The 13,501-nt window shown below is 48.9% G+C and overlaps 1 protein-coding gene across 3 annotated transcripts in view; it reads left to right on the forward strand.

The window, feature by feature from the left end:
* Positions 1-13,501, forward strand: part of LOC119443188 (run domain Beclin-1-interacting and cysteine-rich domain-containing protein-like) — a 323,250-nt gene that overhangs the window by 131,257 nt on the left and 178,492 nt on the right. The window lies entirely within an intron of this gene.

The raw sequence follows: 13,501 nt of genomic DNA on the forward strand, positions 1-13,501 counted from the left end.
CTATAGGGAACCTCACGGCGACAACGACGGCGACGCCGACGGCAGAAATCCGGTTGAAGTGTCCATATAATTGCTATCGCAATAAAATAAATATTGAAAGTAGATGCGCAGTGAATATCTGGAAGGGGAGTGTTGTTATTGTTGTGCAAAGAAATGTTATTGTGGTCCTGATCTGGGCTTACAATGCGCCAGAACTTCCTGGGATTAGTTTTTAGAAGAGAAGGTAAGTCATGAGTGAAGTATTTATCCTTAGCTGAAGACAGGGCAGAACAGTAAGTTTTTAAGCTTTCCTTGTATTTGTCCCAAACTGCTTGCGTGCGCAAGCGCTTAGCACTATCATAGTGGCGCTTCTTCCTGTTTCACAGTAAGCGTAGGGATCTGGTGAACCATGGGTTAGATTTATCATTGGTTATCTTAATGAGAGGAACATACTGGTTAACTAAGGCAGACATCTTATTCCTGAAGAGTATCCAATTCTCCTCCACCGACCGATTATGAGATGAAGGTAACAGCACGTGGGAAAAGAATATATCTAATTCGGAATTCATAACATCGTAATTGGCTTTATTATAATCCCATATTTTTTTAGTAGCAAAACCTTTAAAAGGGGAGGGTGTGTTAAGAGTTACTTGCAGTAAGAAATGATCACTAAAACCATTAATGCACACAATTTGGTCAACTGTCTCAGGGGCACTTGTGAGGATTAAATCTAAGATTTTATTACCCCGTGTAGGCTGCGTGACAACCTGAAAAAGGTTAAAATCTAAGGTTAAATTGATAAATTCTGTTGAGGTATTACACGATGAAGATAAGTTAGCCCAGTCGATCAGAGGAAAGTTGAAGTCTCTCAGAAGATAGATGGCATCAGACGGGTGAAGTTTCGTCACAGAATCTATGTTACAGTGCAAGTCGTTAATAAATGAATTAGTAGAATTTGGAGGTCGGTAACAGACACCTATAAGTATTCGGGAGGATGAGGACATACATGCAGCCCAGATAATTTCTAGGTTAGAGTTCGAGTTAATTTCATACGATGGTAATGTCTTTATTCCTAGAAGGACGCCACCGCCTCTTATCTTTTCGGTCACACCTGTAAATGTTGTAGTCGTGAACAGATTCAAATAATTCTTTATCAGAGATATCAGGATACAACCAAGTTTCAGTTAATACTAGTAAGTCAGATTTGCTGTCTTCAAGGAAGGAAGAAAGCTGGTCGCGTTTGCGCACAAGGCTTCGAATGTTAGTGAATGATAACGATATCGGTGGAAGGGCATGATGGGAGTTAGACCGATTATGGCGTTTTGGACACGTTTTTGCCTTGAGCTATCTACTGGAAGGAATAACAGAGTTAGTAGTGATATCAAATATGTATGTCTTGTTGTCTATGCGCAGCCTGTCAATCATTAGTTTGAATGGTTTTTTCTGCGTCTTCGCGAATGCGATGAGCTGCCTTCTTGCCTGCCGTGTAGCTGGGGAGAAATCTTCACTGATAGCAAATGGCGTTCCTTTGAGCTTGCGTGCTGACGTAAGAATGCCCTCTTTATCTTTGAAAAATGTTAGTTTTGCTATTATTGGCCTGCGTTTGTCGTCACTGTACCTTCCTAGTCTATGAACTCGTTCAAACTGGTTGTTTGTCACAGTAATTTGAAGCTTCTCTGAGCAGAACTTGATTATATTTTGTTCGGATGCTTCCCAATCTTCGTTAGGAGAGTCGTCAATTCCAAAAAACAGAAGGTTAGAGCGTCGCATCCGATTTTCGGTGCTATCACACCTAGACGAAATGTTAGATAACTGGTCAGTAACACTGCGCAAGTTAGTTGTAGTTGAGACAACATCGGATGTTTGCTGTGCGGATATGCTGCATGTTTCCAAAGCTGCAATTCTGGCGTTTAGCAGCTTAATCTCGTTTTCGGTGGCTGCACACCTTTCCTTATTTGATATCAATTCGGCAAGTAAATCAGCCTGCGCCTTCTCAAGTTTAGAAATTGTTACCATGGCTGAAGCGAAGGCGTCTGCCTCCGCCTTGTTCATGGGACCTGGGTTACTTTCCACATCGCCAGAACGCATAAGCAGTAAACCCGATAAACAAGAGCACAAGCGATTCAAAAAAACGAAACTTCGCGTCAATGGATCAAACAAGTACATAGCAAGATATAGCAAGTAATAGCAGGTAATAGCTGGTAAAAGCAGTAAGAGTGCACCAGACCAATGGGGTGGCTGGTGGTGACTCTTTCTCGCAAAAGGCTGGTTCTGCCTTAAGTCCCTTTTTGGGCTCCTCATCGGCAGGAGTGAGGCGGGGCGGATGCTGACGTTACAAATAAAGAAGGTGCGCTGGGCACGCGCAGCTGCCACGGGCACTGCTCGCTCAGTTGCGGCCAGTTGACGAACGAGTCAGATGTCCGGGTCCGGGTCTAATCCCAGTCGTTATTTTGCTAAAATTGGTGCCGAAACCCACCCTGTCGTCTGGCCCTCGAGTTCCGGCCATGGAGCAACTACGCACCAAGCGCGGCTTCGTCCGGAGGACCATTACCAAGGCCATTTTTACGATCGACGCCCTGCTGTCAGATGAGGCCACCCCTGTGCGGGTGCTGTACCAGCACCTTAAGCTCGTCTTGGCAAAGCAGGCGGAGCTTGTCGAGTTCGACCGCGCAATTCAAGAGACGCTCACGGACGCAGACCTGGAGGCAGACCTGACCAAAGCTTTTGAGTACAAACAAAAGGTCAGCTTCACCAAGACAAGTGTGCGCCTCGCTACTGAGCCGCGTCCACTGATCCTTGCTGGTCCTACCACACCTGCCTCGCCACCGTACCCAGCCGCCTCTACCGCCACACCCGGAGTCTCACCCGCGGCGTCTTTCTCCCGCATTGCCCTGCCAAAGCTGCACATCCCGAGCTTTTCTGGGGAGCAACGCGACTGGCAAGGCTTTTGGGAACAGTACCAGGCAAGCATTCACAGCAAGACTCGCTTTCGAAGATTGACAAATTTAAATATCTGCTGACGTACCTGTCCGGGTCAGCTAAAAAACCAATTGAGGGTATCCGCCTCGCCGAGGCACACTACGATGTCGCCACCAAGGTGCTGTCTGATCGGTTCGGCCGTTGCGACATGCTGGTCGATGACCATTTGGACCACCGACTCGCAATAGCACCTATTCGTAGTTCCACCGATCTAGACAAGCTTCAAAATCTCTATGACGAGATCACTTTCTGCACAAGCGCACTGGAGGGCCTTGGTGTTTCACCAGATGAGTATGCTGCTGTTCTGCGACACGTCATCATGAAGGCCTTACCACCTGACCTTGGTATTCTGTACCGTCAGCGGCTGAAGGAGGCTTCTTCGTCGAACCATGATGACATGGCTGCAGTTACAGAAGACAAGTCCCAGCAAGTCAAACTGCTGATGACCTTCCTACGAATTCAAGTCGAGGCGAGGGAGGAAGGCGCTCTCGTCCAAGCCAGCTCATCTGCAAGCCAGCGGCTTCATCAACGTGCATCGCGACCTCTGGAGCTAAACCGCCATCTGCAGCGGCTCTATCAATTGAAGTAAGAACGCCGTACACATGTCCTTGCCTTCTGTGCAACGCGTCGGACCACACAGTCCAGGAATGCTCCACATTGCTGACTTCAGAAGCAAAACGCAGGAAGCTTCAGGCACGCAGGTGTTGCTTCCGCTGCGCCAAGCGCAACCATGTTGCCAGTGAATGCCGAAGCGCCAGGAATTTGCAATGTGCCCACTGTGCTGGACAGCACTTGACGTCGCTGTGCAACGTGTGTACTCCGACTCAAAACCACGCAAAGCATCTGGGCAACGCCTCTGCGCCTTCCATGCAATGTGCAAGCGATTCGGAGTCTATTGAAACACCACCTCGTGCAAGATCTGTGTCTACGAGTAGCACCGGTCTCATGCCGGTATTCTTACAGATGGGCAGAGCTTGGGCTGTCGCACCAGCAAGGTCAATTTTGCTGTGTTTCCTGCTAGACACGGGCAGTCAGCACACTTTCATTTGGAGGGACGTTGCTCAAGCACTTAATTGCTCGGTTCAAGGCATTGAGCGCCTCACCCTATTCACCTTCGGGAAAACGCATCGCCCTGTGACCCTGACATGTAACCAAGTGTCGGTTACACTCCGCAGCCAGCACAGTACCAACGAGAATACGGTAGATGCCCTCGAAGTGCTGGAAATCTCTGCAGTAACCAGCCCACCAGCGGATAGCGTGATCGTCACCATGATGAGACATCACGGTCTTGTTCCCGCTGATGCACGCTCCGAGACGACAACTTTCCAGGAGGACGAGATCAGCATCCTGATAGGCTCTAATCTCTACTGGGAGGTTGTAACCGGACAGATAACTCGACTATCGCCACAGGTTACGGCAGTGGAGACCCTTTTTGGGTGGACCATCTAGGGAACGCTCCAAAATTTACCCAAAGGTCCCGCTGTTCAAACCACATCACTCTTTCTTGCTGTCGGAGAGCCTGCGGCAAACAACGCCTCCCTTGACATGGACATCTCTTCTCTGTGGCACCTCGACACCCTTGGAGTGCAAGATGATCCGGACGGTAAACATGACACCCACATGGCTCTGGAGGAGTTCAAACACCATGTTTCGAAGAAAGGAGGGCGCTACGAGGTTCCTCTCTTTATTCGGGAGCCAGGTCTTGACGCCGGCCACAACAACTTTGCCCTTGCTAGGCAGGGGCTCTTGATGCAGCTCCGGCGCTTCAAGCAACAACCAGATCTCGTCGCTCAGTATGACAAGACGATCCAGATTTATTTTGACAAATGTCACGCCGAACGAGTTTCCGACCAAGACGTGCCCTTCAAGCTGAACACGTGCTACATGCTGCATCATGGAGTGAGTCGACGCGACGGTCACTACCAAACTCCGAGTTGTTTTTGACGCATCGTATCATGCTCCCGGTCAACCAGCCCTGAACAGCGTGCTTATCAAAGGGCCAAAAATGGACACTGATTTATTGAAACTGCTGCTCAACTTCAGGCTTCATCCAATTGTTATGGTGGCTGTCATAAAGAAGGCGTACCCTGCAGATGGTCATTCGGCCCGAGGACAGTGACGCACTCTGTTTCTTGTGGATCGCTCAACTCCCGACACAGCATCAACCATTGCCGCCAATTGTTCAGTGGCGGATGACTCGCGTTCCATTCGGCGCCACGTCCAGCCCGTTTCTGTTAGCGGCAACGCTGCATCATCACTTATCGGTCTCTGAAAGCCTATTTCCCGATACAGTGTCATGCCTCAAAGAATCCTTTTATGTAGACGATTTGGTAGTCGGCGCAAACAGCGTTCAGAAAGTGCTCCAAATTTATACGGAGGCAAGGACCATTCTTGCGGATGCCGGCATGGAAATTCGTAAATGGGCATCAAATCATTCAGTACTGCGAGAACACTTCCAGAAGGACCGGCTCTCTTTTGAAGACGAAGGTGGCGATTCATACACCATGAAGGTCTTGGGACTTTGCTGGGAGAGAAGCCACGATTAAATCATTGTCAGTGCAGACCAGGTCATTAAGTTTGTGTTAACCATGCCTATAATGAAACGAACAATGCTTCAAGACATTTTAAGGCTGTACGACCCTCTTGGCTTTCTCGCGCCATTCTCCGTTTGTGCCAAGCTGAGTTTTCAAGATCTCTGGAAGTTGCAGCACCCATGGGATTGTCCGCTACCTCATGAGCAGCTCACCGCATGGAATGCCTGGGTTTCCGAACTTCCGGCTTTGAGCGAAGGTTCATCTACCCCGACAAGTCAACAGGCCATAACACAGTTGGAGTCACGGAGCCGCATATTTTCGCAAACGCCAGTCTGCGGGCATATGGCGTTGCAGTCTACGTGTGTTCAGAATCGATGAACTCCCGCGTGCGCAGTACACATCTCTTACTGAGCAAGGGACGAATCGCGTCGTTGAAGCCCCTGTCGCTGCCTCGTTCAGAGCTTGTTGCCTGCTTGACGGCTGCCCAGCTCTACGACTACATGAGGAGTATCCCGTGTTTCAAAGCAGCAAGACCGTTTTTTTGGACCGACTCCCAGATGTCGCAAGATCCCGGACATCGCGACCTGTATGTTAGAAATAGGGTCGCAGAAATACAGCGACTGACAGCTGGCAACAAGTGGACCCACTGCAGAAGCAAAGAAAACCCGGCCGACATACTCACAAGAGGTATCGCGGCGGTCACGCTCCTGCGTTCGTCAATGTGGTGGAAAGGTCCTACTTGGCTTTCTCTACCCATACACACATGGGAGACCGACGTCACCTGCTCAATCCCTTTAACCGCTCTTGTCTTAGCTCTAGCACAACATGCATTGTCACCACAGTGCAACCACAAGTGGTGCTCCAGGTCGCAGACTACAGCCTGTACACGCGCCTTCTTCGAGTTACTGCATGGGTCTACCGTTTCGTCGACAACACAGGGCTACGACGAGCCCCTACGTCCAGACCACTGACGGCTCAAGAATCGAATGAGCCGAGCATTACTGGATTAAACAAGTCCAGCAGGTGCACTTTTCTGACGACATAGAAGCACTTTCAGCTAGTAAACCGGTACCAGCTTCATCTCGCCTGCTACTTCTACGTCCGTTCCTCGACGGCAATGGACTTATCCGCATTGGAGGACGTCTCCAGCTTTTGACAGGTCTTCGGTCAGTTCGCCACCCTGTAGTGCTTCCTGGTTGTGGCGTTTTCGCGCAGCTGCTCATTCGTTCAACCCACGAACGGATGCTTCACTCTGGCGTCGAACAGACACTCACAGAGCTACGCAAACACTTCTGGCTGCTAAAAGGGCACCAAGCAGTGAAGTCTGCCCTCAGAGGATGTTTGATTTGCAGAAGACGCAAGCTCGCACCAGAGTCAGCATCCATAGCACCATTGCCATGAGACCGGATTTCTGAAGCGAGTCCATTTACAGTTATCGGGGTTGGCTTCTGTGGACCTTTTTATTGTAGTTCAGCACAGCAAACTCGCCCCAAAGCCTACATTGCCGTCTTCTCATGTGCCGTAACACGTACTCTTCATCTCGAGCTTACGCTTGACATGACAGCCACCAGCTTCCTCGCTGCATTTCAGCGTTTTATCTCTCGTCGGGGCCATCCCTTCGACCATTTATTCAGACAACGCCCCCTCTTTTCATGACTGTGCTCGACAACTCGGAAATCATCCCGCCTCCAGTTGGGCAGATTTCTGCAGTGCACGTCGCATCGAATGGAAGTTCAGCATCGAGCGAGCGCCTTGGTGGGGAGGATGGTGGGAATGACTGGTCCACATCACTAAGGACACATTGAAGCGCGCTCTAGGTCGAAATTCCCTCTCTTTTGAAGAGATAACAACTGTTCTCTGTGAGGTAGAGACGAAGATCAACAGCCGTCCCTTAACACATTTGTCTGTAGACCCTGACGAGCTATGCCCTCTGACGCCTTCACACTTCTTACTTGGCAAACGTGCAACGTGCTTGCCTAAAGAGTTGGATGCCACGCTACCCCAGTCAATGAGCATCGATCTGCGACGTCGAAGCATGCATCGGCAAGCTTTAACAGACCATCTCTGGAAGCGCTGGTGCAAGAAGATCTGCTGCTTCTGCGCTCTGCACACGAAGCGACACCCAAGCTGCCACCACGACCTTAAGTAGCAGACGTCGTGCATGATTCGCCGCCTATTCTGTCGAAGCTGGCCCGGGTGACGAAACTGCTTCCTGGTCGTGACGGCGTCGCTCGAGCATGCTGCCTGAAGCTGGCGTCCGGCTCCATGATAAGGCGTCCCGTGAAAAAGGTTTACCTTCTTGAAGCCGGCAACATCTAGCAATTTGTCGGCCGCGAAAGTGTGTTACAAATATAGAAGAAGGTGCGCCGAGCACGCGCAGCTGCCACGGGCGCTGCTCGCTCAATTTCTCCCAGTTGACGAACGAGTCAGACGTCCGGGTCCGGGTCTAATCCCCGTCGTTATTTTGCTACAGACGTCACCCGTGTCGCATTCTTCTTTTGTCATGGGGAAGGCCTGGTGCAGCTTGAAGTCCCTCGCGTCTAATTCTTGATTCGTCGTGGTGATCTGTCGGGGGGCTCAGAAAAACGCAGTGGGAGGAGTGCCGTCACGTCGATGAAGGCATGTGGTGTGGCACAATAGCACCCCCACCACCAGACAGTGCATTCAGAAGTCGAGCTGTCCGACACAGCTTGGAAGATTGGATACGCCGGTTGAACGACCTCGTCGATTCTTTGGAGGTACAGGCTCTGCCGCTTTTCCCGCTGGTGGTCTTTACTGCAGCTCGGCCCTAAGAATGTCCCCTGAAACTACTGAGAATCAAAAACGCCAAACCACTCCAGCCAAAGCAAGCACCCTCCGAATGTTCCTCAAACCGCCAGACCCAAATCACTGACCAAAGCATTTTCTGAGATCTTTGTACGCTAAACAAAACAAAACAACAACAACAAAAAAATTCCCGAACAACACGAGACACGCATCCGAGCGAAAAATTCGAGACGCAAACGCTTCTGATCTGTGTGATTGGGCGCCACTTCACAAAAGTACGGAATGACATCTGACAATTGTAAGTGTACATCCAAATAGCCCTCCGCTTAGTGCTGTCTAAATGCACCCGGCGAAACGAGGACCACATTTTTAAAGCACCGAAGCGGTCCTAACAAACTAAGAAACAAATAGTAAAACTCACGTGAGCGACATAAAAACAAAGGTGAATCAAAATTTTACACTGACACAACTAACGCATACGATACATAAAAAAAAATCACAATCAGAATTAAGCATTTAGGCTCTTCTTAGCCTACATTTACGCGATTACAACAAACAAACGGAAACACTGACGCTTTCTTTTCTCAAGTGTTCAGCAGTCAGATTTCAGTAGAAAAATTAACAACAAACTAAAAAAAGAGTCTGTGTCTCGCAAACAAAAGGGACCAGAGCATAAAACAATGTGCTCTTCTTGACATCTCAACCCTTTCATGCGCTCAACACGAGACTCAACTTTATTGCAAAAAGCACACAGAAAAATGAATATTAAAATGACATAAAACAGAATGGACTTTCAAAGTATTGTGTTCTTAATTGCTTGGTGTTCACAAACACACCTGTTTAGGCGTGCTCGAGCGGGTCGCCCATTCATAGGTCTACGCATTGACCACTCGCGACACCACAACCAAGCTGATATGCCCGAAGTACCCACGACTTTCGACCCGCGGCCTCCAAATACTGCGAGAGCGACGCATTCACGGACCCGCGTGCACTCTGTCCCTTTGTCCGCTAGGCAGTCGCCTTTCTTTCACCCAGGAAGGGAGCGGCCATTGAAGCAGACTTTCAAGCATACCCGACGCTTCGCTACGTTCCAGCGGCATTTGTGGCGTCTGAATTTCCGTGAAATCCTTTCTTTACAGACGCGCGTCACGCCTCTTCTAGATCTCAGCAGCCACCTCAGCTTTGGGTTCACCATACTCCGCTTTTTCCTAACACCTTGGCGGTTGGCGCGCTTGACCCCGCTCGTATCGCCGCCCGAGTCTGACTTTCTTGGCTTGCGCCTTCGTCGTTTGCCCTCGGTAAGGCTTGCAAAGCTTGCTGTCTCGGCACTTGTACTCGCAGGTACGCTGCCTTCTCGTCACAACGATAGCGCTCTGGGCAGCAAAACGAAGCTAGGCTCGTGGTCGTCGCTAGATGTCTGTGCCTCTGACAGAACATCACTGCATCCGACGCCATCTGAGCTAGCCGGCTTGCCCTGAAGTCTCTCCTCAACTGACCGGATTTTATCGCTGCTATCAAGATCAAAAGGGCCACTGTCGGCCACTGTTTCCAAAGTGGCCTCTCTAGGCGGCGAAACAACATCGTGTTTGCGCTCGTCATATAGCGTGTGCACCATTGGCATCACATCATTTGCTATGCATCCTGAGCTTGATGTAATAGTTCAGCGGAAACCCGCTAGGTGGAGAGAAGAATTCGTCCTGGTCCCAGATCAGGACGAATTTTTCTTCAACTGCGAGGCTTTCTTTCGAGGAACCCGTATAGGTTTCCTTCGTAGCAGTTGCTACATTTGGGTGCATGTCTCATTTTCCCTTTTGCATCCTGAGCTAGTAGCCATCTCAATAGGCGGCCTGACCTCGACAAGCTCGGCCTTGTCGCTATCACCTTGGCCTTTGCAGTCGGCCTGACTTATAGCATCAAAATGACTCAACTAAGCCTCTTAGCCTCATCGTAGTCCCGCTTCTCTTCATCAAGCAGGCATTCAAAACGCACGCGAGATTACAAGGGAGCAGCGGGATCAACCGCTCAGACCAGAGGTCCCGCTTGACACCCTCTTCTTCGCACACTTTTTCAAAGCCAGCGAGAAAAGTAAGGATATTCTCGCCTGCCCTGAAAATGTGGAAACAGTATTGTGCTCTGCACCATGCCATTGCCTGAATTTCTCGACGGCGCTCTCGCCTTGCCTTTTCCTCAGGACTTTCGTGCTCCTTTCCCTCTAGCTCGCACTTCTCACGTCTCTTGCATTCTTTTGCCTCCAGCTTTTGCTCAACAATCATCTCCCAAGCCTCTTCAGCTTCCTCGATCGTCACGTTCTCTCCTCTCATCACGTCGAGAATCGCTTTCCTTGCTTTTTCAGAGCTGGCAGAAATGCCCAGCTCCTCGCAAATTGGAAGAAGGTGCTGAACTTGGAATTCCTCCATCGCGATCTCGTACCTCATGTTGTTGCCCCGCTAAGTTTACCCTCACTTTAAACTAAAATCCACTGTTTAAAGGACGTAAATTGCTAAGTCATAGTCTACCAAAAAAATAAAACACTCTCCTAACATCTGCCTATGCTAGAGAGGTCTGGCGAAATGAAAAGCAAACATCAGGCACTCACCCAGCCAAAGTGGTTGGCGCTTGTCGGTCTCGTAGCTGCCATCGAGCGGTCTAGCAGGTGTCTTCGGGCCTCGTATCTCGCAGCTTGCCATCCGCTGTTCAGATACTGGTTCGCCAATTCCATAGCTGCCATCCACTATTGTGACCCAGGATCGATGATGAGAGATGGACTCTTAGAGCAAACGAAGAGGAGACAAAAGCTTTATACAATATGTACAGATATAGCAAGTAAATGCAGGTAATAGCTGTTAAAAGCAGTAAGAGCACACCAGACCGACGGGGCAGCTAGTAGTGACTCTCTCTCTCACAAAAGGCCGGTTCCGTCTTAAGTCTCTTTTTGGGCTCCTCGTCGGCAGGAGCGAGGGGGGGCGGATGCTGATGTCACCTGCATCGCATTCTTCTTGCGTCACGGGGAAGGCCTGGTGCAGCTTGAAGCCCCCCCCCCCCCCCCCACGTCTAATTCTTGATTCGTCATGGTGATCAGTCGGGGGGGGGGGGGGGGGGGCTCAGAAGAACGCAGTGGGGGGAAGCCCGTCATGTCGATGAAGGCACGTGGTTTCGCACAATATTGCTCATGCCAGCGTTTTGACAGCAGTTGTCTGCGATCATCGAGTGCGATCTATCTATTCATGTTTGCTTGTGCGGCCTGACACCAGACTTGTTAATTCAGTTATAAGCGAATGTGTCCAAGTTTATACAGCGATAAAACTACTATCCTTACTACGTATAGCTCACTGCTAATTTGCTATTGCAATTGATGCTTCGGCTTTCGGGTGAAACTGTGACTTTTTTTACTAGCTGCTCCAAAAAACTGTTTTTCTGCTCCAAAATGCTATTTTTTCTGCCACAAAAATTGCTCCAAGGCTGCTTAGCACTATAGTACAGACAAACCCCATTATAATGAACTCACATCGGCCACGAAAATATGTTCGTTATATTATATATTTGTTATAAGCGTACACACAAATATCAGTCACAAAAACATTGTGATCTCGTTTGTCCAAAAGAAACGGATGCGGGGGTGCCTTCGAAAACATCTCCTGCAGATTTTGATGGCCCGTTGGCATCTTGCCTTGCCGATATGAGGCACGGGAGCAACAGTAAATATTGTGTGTTTCCGCATATAACCCATGTCCTTGTATAACTCACATCCTCATTTACAAGTTTACAACACCTGGAAAGAAAAAAAAAGGGTCAACCAAGTGTCGACACTGAAGAAGACAAGGTACCGTATATAATGGTTCAAATGATTTGATAACTAAATGTTGATTATATCTCTCTATTTCGCATCATTTTCACAGTTATTATTCACTCATTTCGTATCCCATTCGTAACGTATTTCACGTGCAATACATCGACCTTCTCTTCTTTAACACTGACACTTGGCTGACACTTTTTTTTTTTTTACCAAAAAGCCAGGGAGGCCAATTCCGGAAGTAGTGCAGTCTAAGGTGCAATGTGCTTAATTTTCTACTATATTGATGCCAATTTCACCCGTATCGTTAATTCTACCTACTCTGCGACTAATTCTTGCTCCTTGCTGCCTTCCAGACACCATGCCTCGCATGAGCCTCGTTTAGTGCAAAAGAACTCGCTCCATTTCCCAAAAGTGTGCCGTATGGCGGCTTTACTTCAACATAGCTATGTCTACGGCAGTGCACCCTTTACAGTATAGTGCAGTTCTGTTTATTTCCGACTAAATTGACGCTACTTACACCCATACCGTTAATTTTACCTACGCTGCAACCAATTCCCACTGTTTGACTCATTTAGACCTACATTTGGTACCTCTTGCGACTCGCTAGGATGTTCTGGAGGCGCAAAAAGACAGTTTTTTTTTCTGGAAATGGTTACAAGATACGCACATCCCAGATACGCCAAATCCTTGTGACATCAGCTTAAAAGGTAAGCGACTATAACCTGCAGAAATAACTGCCACAACAATGCTCAAATCCTTATAAAAACCATATCACAGATGCACGACTCTTCCACGTCACATCTTCGACCAGCGGCTCTGTTCCTCGTCTCTTTGGCGATGCTGATAATCTTCTGCTGCACTGTAAATGACAGCTGTTGAGCGCAGCTCTTATGATGAGAGTTCTGGTTCACTGGTGCCGCATGCACTACTAGTTGCCAAATGCTAACACAGCCAAAATGCAAAATGGCAGTCCAAAAAGTAGAGAATGGGCGACCATAAAAGAGGGGGAGAGAGAGCTCCAACACGTTGGGTTTAGATTTTTTAGGAGGTAACGGCACTCCATATGATGAAAACATTTGCCTTGAGGTGCAGCCTCACGTCAGAGCCATGTGCGCTGCAGTGGAGCCACACCTCAAAGCAATATTTGCATATAATCTGCACCTTGACATCACCAGTAATGCTTTCGAATTTTTGGTGCGGCTTATATGTGCAAAAATGCGGTACATGCAAGCGCTCTGCATCGCTTTGAATACATAATTGTGTGAGTGGTGTCATGCAGGCTCGGCACGTTGGCTTGCCGGCTGCGGTCCAACCAGCCAAGCTGCTAGCCAAAACACGCACGTGCATTTAGTATGTGTCATTTCAAGTTGCTATTGGTTAGTTTCACCACCAGCAGACTTTTCGGACATGGAGGGGACTGCACATGGATATGTACTCTGCTACTACGCCA

This window comes from Dermacentor silvarum, chromosome 2 (assembly GCF_013339745.2).
Source record: "Dermacentor silvarum isolate Dsil-2018 chromosome 2, BIME_Dsil_1.4, whole genome shotgun sequence".
Taxonomy (NCBI): domain Eukaryota; kingdom Metazoa; phylum Arthropoda; class Arachnida; order Ixodida; family Ixodidae; genus Dermacentor; species Dermacentor silvarum.